Below are 7,265 nucleotides of genomic sequence, written 5' to 3' on the forward strand. Positions count from 1 at the left end.
TTTGCCTCTCTTTCTCTCTCTCTCTCTCTCGTTTGTTAAGAGAGAAGCTTAAATTATTTGAGAACTTTTTACTCTTCTAAATCCTACTTTAGTTCCATCCCATTAATTTTGAAATGTTGCATTCTTATTAAACTCACCTCAAAATATTTCTAGTTTTGTGATTTTTCTTTAACTCGAGTTATTTAAAAACGTGTTTTTTAATTTCTAAAAATTGAGGATTTCCCAAATTTCTTCATTCCCAACTTCTATTTTTTGTGGTTTTAAGTGATCTAAACCCTTGTAAACATATCAAAATTAGTTTTATGCCCTCAAACAAGGTGTACACTGGAGAATGTTCTATAAGCTTTTCAAAAATTGTGTATTTGTTATTTTTAAGTAGAGTGTTATATACATGTCAAATTGATTGAGAGTACTGTTCAAGTCTTCTTGAACATCTTTGCTGGTTTTCCTGTCTAGTTATTCTATCAATTACTGAAAGTGGGATATTTAATCTCAAGCTATAATTGTCTAGTTGTTTATCTCTTCTTTCAATTCTATTTTTTTTATTTTTTTTAATAAATTTATTTATTTTAGTTGGGGGCTAATTACTTTACAATATTGTAGTAGTTTTTGCCATACATTAACATGAATCAGCCATGGGTTTACATGTGTTCCCCTTCCTGGACCCCCCTCCTACCTCCCTCCCCATCCCATCCCTCTGGGTCATCCCATTGCCCCAGCCCTGAGCATTTGTCTCATGCTTCGAACATGGAATGGTGTTCTGTTTCACATATGATAATATACATGTTTCAATGCTATTCTCCCAGAACGTCCCACCCTCACCTTCTCCCTCAGAGTCCATAAGACTGTTCTATGCATCTGTGTCTCTTATTCTGTCTTGCATATAGGGTTATCGTTACCATCTTTCAAATTCCATACATATGCATTAGTATACTGTATTGGTGTTTTTCTTTCTGGCTTACTTCACTCTGTATTATGGGTTCAATTCTATTTTTGCTTCATAAAATTTAAGACTTTGCCAGTAGGTACTTTTACATTTTAAACTGTTATGTCTTTCAAATGTTTTTATCCTTTGTCATCATGAAATGCCCTCCTTGTCTGTAGTAATATTGTTTCTTAAAGTTTATTTTGTCTGATAGCAAAATGTCCCATCTGACTCTCTTGTTGTTACCATTTCCATCATTTTAACCTTTTACATCAATTACATCCAACTTATTCGTGGGTTTTTTTTGTGTATGTGAAGTGTGTCTCTTATAAACAGTATCCATTGAATCTTGCTTTTTTATACAGCCTAACAATAACTGCTTTTTGATTATAGTGTTTAGTCTATTTATATTTAATACAATTATTGACATGGTTGGACTTAGGTCTGCCATTTTTTTTCTATGTCTCACTTTTAAAATCTGTTCCCTGACCTCTCACCTTCTGAGATCACCCACACTTTGTGGAGTGTGTTTGGCTCTAAATAAATTCACCTCTTACCTATCAAAAAAAATCTGTTCCCTCTTTGCTGCTTTTGTACCAAACAATATTTTCGGGTATCATTTTGATTCTTATGTTGCTTTATTGTAGTTTTGAGTTATTTTCTTAGTGGTGGTTCTACAAATTACAATATGCACACTATTATACCATTTACTTTAGGTTAATACTGACAATTCTCCTAAAATATAGCAATATTGCTTTAATATGTTTTCATTTCTTCCCCACTAGCTTTTTGATATCGTTATCATTGTTGATATTGTTCAGTTGCTCAGTCATGTCTGACTCTTTAGTACCCCATGGACTGCAGCCCACCACGCTTCCCTGTCCTTCACTATCTCCCACAGTTTGCTCAAACTCATGTCCATTAAGTCGGCAATACCATCAAACTATCTCATTCTCTGTCACCCCCTTCTCCTCATGCCCTCAATCTTTCTCAGCATCAGGGTATTTTCCAATGAGTCATTTCTTCACATCGGGTGGTCAGAGTTTAGGAGCTTCAGCTTCAGCATCAGTCCTTCCAATGAATATTTAGGGTTGACTTCCTTTAGGATTGTCTGATTTGATTTCCTTGCTGTCCAAGTGACTCTCAAGAGTCTTCTCCAGCACCACAGTTCAAAAGCATTAACTCTTTGCTTTTGAGCATCAGTGGTGCTCTGCATTCTTTATGGCCCAACACTCACATCTGCACGTGACTACTAGAAAAACCATAGCTTTGACTATATGGATCTTTCTTGGCAGAGTGTGGTCGCTGTCTAGGTTGGTCATAACTTTTCTTCCAAGGAGCAAGTGTTTTTTAATTTTGTGGTTTCAGTCACTATCTGTAGTGATTTTGGAGCCCAAGAAAATAGAATCTGTCATGGTTACCCCATCTATTTGCGTTGAAGTAATGGGAACAGATGCCATGATCTTAGGTTTTTGAATGCTGAGTTTAAAGCCATTTAAGTTTTGGATCACTCTCCTCTTTCACCTTTATCAAAGTGTCTTTAGTTCTTCTTCACTTTCTGCCATTAGGGTAGTGTCATCTGCATATCTGAAGTTATTGATATTCCTCCCACAATCATGATTCCAGCTTGTGATTCATCCAGCCCAGCATGTTGCATCAGGTACTCTGCATATAAGTTAAATAAGCAGGGTGACAATATACAGCCTTGATGTAACCCTTTCCCAACATTAAACCAGTCCGTTGTTCCATGTCCAGTTCTAGCTTGCTTCTTGACCTGTATACAAGTTTCTCAGGAGGCAGGTAAGGTGATCTGGTATTCCCATATCTTTAAGAATTTTCCACAGTTTGCTGTGATCCACACAGTCAAAGGCTTTAGCTTAGTCAATGAAGCAGATGTCTTTCTAGACTTCTCTTGCTTTTCCTATAATCCAATGGATATTGGCAATTTGATCTCTGGTTCTTTTGCCCTTTCTAAATCCAGCTTGTACAGTACATCTGGAAGTTCTCAGTTCATAAGCTGTTGAAGCCTAACTTGAAGGATTTTGAGCATTACCTTGCTAGCATGTGAAATGAGCACAATTGTGAGGTAGTTTGAACATTCCTTGGCATTGCCCTTCTTTGGGATCGGGATGAAAACTGACATTTTCCAGTCTTGTGGCCACTGCTGATTTTTCCAAATTTGCTGACATATGGAGTGCAGTACTTAAGTACTGAATTCTTTTAGAATTTGAAATAGCTCAGCTGGAATTCCATCATTTCCACTAGCTTTATTTATAGCAATGGTTCCTAAAGCTAACTTGACTTCACACTCCAGTATGTCTGGCTCTAGGTAAGTGACCACACCATCGTGGTTATCTTGGTCATTAAGACCTTTTTTTTGTACAATTCTTCTGTGTATTCTTTCCAACTCTTCTTAATCTTTTCTGCTTCTGTTAGGTTCATATCTTTTCTGTCCTTTATTCTGTCCATCATTGCATGAAATGTTCCCTTTTTATCTCTAATTTTCTTGAAGAGATCTCTAGTCTTTTCCATCCTATTTTTTTCCTCTATTTCTTTACATTGTTCACTTAGAAGGGTTTTTTAATCTCTCTTTTCTCTTCTTTGGAACTGTGCACTCAGTTGGGTATATCTTTCCCTTTCTCTTTTGCTTCTTGCTTCTCTTTCTATCTCAGCTATTTGCAAGGCCTCCTCAGACAACCATTTTGCCTTCTTGCATTTCTTTTTCTTTGGGATAATTTTGACCACAGCCTCCTGTACCATGTTACAAACCTCCATCTATAGTTCTTCAAGCACTGGGCCTATCAGATCTAATCCCTTGAATCTATTTGTTACTTCCACTATATAATCATAAAGGACTTGATTTAGGTCATACCTGAATGATCTAGTGGTCTTCTCTATTTTCTCAACTGAAGTATGAATTTTGCAATAAAGAGCTCATGATCTGAGCACAGTCAACTCCTGTTTGTGTTTTTGCTGATTGACTAGAGCTTCTCCAATGTCAATTGCAAAGAATATAATCAATTTGATTTCAGTATTGACCATCTGGTGATGTTCATGTGTAGAGTTATCTCTTATGTTGTTGGAAGAGGGTGTTTGCTATGACCAGTGTGTTCTCTTGGCAAAACTCTATTAGCCTTTGCTCTGTTTCATTTTACACTCCAAGGCCAAACTTGCCTGTTACTCCAGGTATCTTTTTCTCCCCAGGTATCTCTTGATTTCCAACTTCTGCATTCCAATCTCCTATGATGAAAAGGACTTTTTTTTTTTTTTTTGGTGTTAGTTCTAGAAGGTCTTATAGGTCTTCATTATAATATAACTCTTTATATGTTACTAACCCAACAATATAGTGCTATAATTATTGCTTTATATAATCTTATGAAAGGCAGAGGATTCAGAGAGCAAATTGCCAACATCCATTGGATCACAGAAAAAGCAAGAGAATTCCAGAAAAACATATATTTCTGTTTCATTGACTATGCTAATGCCTTTGACTGTGTGGATCACAACAAACTGTGGAAAATTCTTAAAGAGATAGGAATACTAGACCACCTTACCTGCCTCCTGAGAAACCTGTTTGTAGGTCAAGAAGCAAGTTAGAACTGGACATGGAACAATGGACTAGTTTAATATTGGGAAAGGACTACATTAAGACTCATTAAGACTATATATTGTCACCCTTCTTATTTAACTTAAATGCAGAGTACGTCATGCAAAATGCTGGCTGGATGAACCACAGGCTGGAATCATGATTGTGGGAGAAATATCAATAACCTCAGATATGCAGATGACACCACCCTAATGGCAGAAAGGGAAGAGGAACTCAAGAGCCTCTTGATGAGGGTGAGAGAGAAGAATGAAAAGGCTGGCTTGAAACTCAACGTTCAAAAAACTAAGATCATAGCATCCAGTCCCATCACTTCATGGCAAATAGATGAGGAAAAAGTGGAAGAAGTGACAGATTTTATTTTCTTGGGCTCCAAAATCACTGCAGACTGTTACTGCAGCCATGAAATTAAAAGATGCTTGCTCTTTTGAGAAGAAAATCTATGACAAAATTAGACAGTGTATTAAAAAGCAGAGACATCACTTTGCTGACAAGTCAAAGCTATAGTTTTTCCAGTTTTTCCACATCATGTATGGATGTGAGAGTTGGGCTATAAAGAAGGCAGAGCACCAAAGAATTGATGCTTTTGAATTGTGGTGCTGGAGAAGACTCTTGAGAGTCCCATGGACAGCAAGGAAATCAAACCAGTCAATCCTAAAGAAAATTAGTCCTGAATATTGATTGGAAGGACTGATGCTGAAGCTCCAAAACTTTGGTCATCTGATGCAAACAGCCAACTCATTGAAAAAGATCCTGGGAAAGAATGAGGGCATGAGGAGAAGGGGCCGACAGAGGGTGAGATAGTATGAGGCCAACAGATCAGAATACAATTTCCATTGATAAGATAACTTGTTATACTCACAGATCCTAAGAAGATGGTTAGGATCATCTGCATGGCAATAAGCCATGGAGAACCACCAGGACAAGTCATGAGGCAGAGTGAAGAAAAGTATTAGCCAGTTTTTGTTGTGGTTTCTATGGGAGGGAATAAGTGATGCAGTGTAAGCAGGGTGAGAATTGGCTAGCTTGAATAAGTTCAGCAGGGTCTAAGCCATAAAGTCTGTCCCTGTTATATCTGGCAGTGGGGTAATGAGGGCAGATGGATAGTGGCTTAGGGTGTGAGAGTCTGATAAAGAATGTAGTGGGGGTATAGGCTCTCCATTGGTTGGTTGGCTTATGAAAAGCACACTCATGTGTGCTTTATCTACTCTCCCTAAGAATTAAGTACCCTTAGGAGGGGTGAAACTTTCAGGGTTAGCAAAGCTTCAAAATGTAAAATATCAAGTATGAAAACTAGAAAATACATTTATTACATAACACTCTTATCAACCATCCATTGCTCAGTGACTCAGGGAAGGGCTGGAAATGAGGGAAGAGACCATCTTGCTTTGGTATCTTTAACCAGGGACAGGGTTCTGTTGAAGCTATGTCCTAATGGAATCTTCATCTCTACCATTCTCCCTTGTTTCCTCTCTACACACCCCTCCATTCTACCTCATCTGCCTCAAGTGTATTAATAAGAAAATGAGACCTAGCATTTATTGGGCAAATATCTTATCATGGTCTTTCTATTATTCCAATTTGGAGGGTTTTTCTGCTTCAGTGTTAGGGAAGATAGAGCAAGGCTTCACTCTGTTCTCCCACATCATGGGTGTTTCGCTGAAAGTTTTCATCTCAGGTTCAAAGAGTTTGTTAACAAAAAGGCCACTCATTATATACAAATAAATGATACCGATATTTACTAGAGAATTAGCTTACTTTCAATACATTAACATTAAAAGATAAGAGAAATAGAAAGAGCAGAGAATACATCACCAAATTGGGTTTTGACAAACATCCAGACTTAATCAGCACTGGCAAGTCCCATGTCACAGAATATCTGGAGTTCCAGTTAGGAAAGTTTCCCAGGCAGTGCGTTCACTTCATGGGTGAGACTTAAAAGATTGCAGTTTGGAGTTTCCGCTTATAATCCCAGGACACGCAAGCTGATATCATCATCAGTTCAGTCTCTCAGTCGTGTCCGACTCTTTGCGACCCCATGAATTGCAGCACGCCAGGTCTCTCTGTCCATCACCAACTCCCGGAGTCTACCCAAACCCATGCAAGACAAAACAAAAGCATTAACGTGAAACCAGGCTTGCAATTTGGTCACAGACTGAGTGACCAAATTGCAAGCCTGGTTTCACGTTAATGCTGTTTGTTTTGTCTTGCAAAACTTGGAATGTTGCTAAGCCTGGGGCTTGGTTGGCCAGGCCCCCTTCAGGGGCTCGACAATCTCAAGATTCTTCCCCCATCTTTTCTAAGGTGCTGTAAGTCTTGCACTCAAAGCAGGCAAGTTAGAAGCAAGGTCAGAGGCCTGCTCTGCTTGGTCTCTGAAGCCTAAACAAGAATATTTAATTTCTCTAACAATGAGGGAGATGAATGAGATAAAATCTGACCTGAATCTGGACTTCCTGATAAACAGCATTACATTTGGCTTTTTTGATCCAAAAGCTCTTGACACAAAAAATGTCTGGGCAAAGGCTGTCTTAGTTATCAGCTCTTGGAGGAGGTAGAGATCTTCAAGTTCTATTCTTATCACTAAGCATCCAAATTCCTTGATGTTTTCCCAATAAGGAAACATGTCTATGATGTAGAAAATGCTTAATTATGACCTCACACATTTTCCTTGTCATCTCAAGCCACATATACATTTACAAAAGCATTGTCACACAGAAGACATTTGAGTACAATGAT

The sequence above is a fragment of the Giraffa tippelskirchi genome, chromosome 2, assembly GCF_054371585.1.
Source record: "Giraffa tippelskirchi isolate mGirTip1 chromosome 2, T2T-mGirTip1v1.2.pri, whole genome shotgun sequence".
NCBI lineage: Eukaryota > Metazoa > Chordata > Mammalia > Artiodactyla > Giraffidae > Giraffa > Giraffa tippelskirchi.